The 474-nt window shown below is 54.9% G+C and overlaps 1 protein-coding gene across 1 annotated transcript in view; it reads right to left on the bottom strand.

Annotated features, from left to right (window-relative positions):
• Positions 1-474, bottom strand: part of VEGFA (vascular endothelial growth factor A) — a gene marked incomplete at its 5' end in the record, with an annotated part of 10,057 nt that overhangs the window by 3,309 nt on the left and 6,274 nt on the right. The gene's annotated exons all lie outside the window — the stretch shown is intronic.

Below are 474 nucleotides of genomic sequence, written 5' to 3'. Positions count from 1 at the left end.
CAGCACCCCGGCAGCCCCAGGACAGCACCCCCTTGCATTAGCGTAAAGAGAAAGAAAACAGGCTCTCTGCACAGTATTCACAAATGCTGCATTGGATCCATCGGCACAGGCCAGAGGGAGGAAGAAGGGGAAAGCAAGGATGGGAAGGTGAGAGGTCCCAACCAGCCATTGACATATCGATGAAGGGAATTCTCTGAAGCGGGCTATTCGAGTAGAAAGAGGCCAGCAGCTAAACGAGTTAAATACACAGGGTCTCTCCTCCCCTGGAAAGCAGCTGGGCTCCTGCATCACGTGCTTACCCCTGCAGCCAGGACTGCCCTCCTTTCTGTAAGCCCCATCCCAACCTTGCCACCTAGGAGTTTCCTACGGAGGGGCCGTGAATTTACAATGCAGAATTCTGTGAGGCACCGTGAGAGAGGCAGAGCGAATGAGACAGAGAGAGAGGGGGAGAGAGACAGGGAGAGAGAAGCCAGC

The sequence above is a fragment of the Egretta garzetta genome, unplaced genomic scaffold (genome assembly GCF_000687185.1).
Source record: "Egretta garzetta isolate BGI_Z169 unplaced genomic scaffold, ASM68718v1 scaffold729, whole genome shotgun sequence".
In the NCBI taxonomy this organism is placed as follows: domain Eukaryota; kingdom Metazoa; phylum Chordata; class Aves; order Pelecaniformes; family Ardeidae; genus Egretta; species Egretta garzetta.
This window is presented reverse-complemented; position numbering and strand designations above follow the sequence as displayed.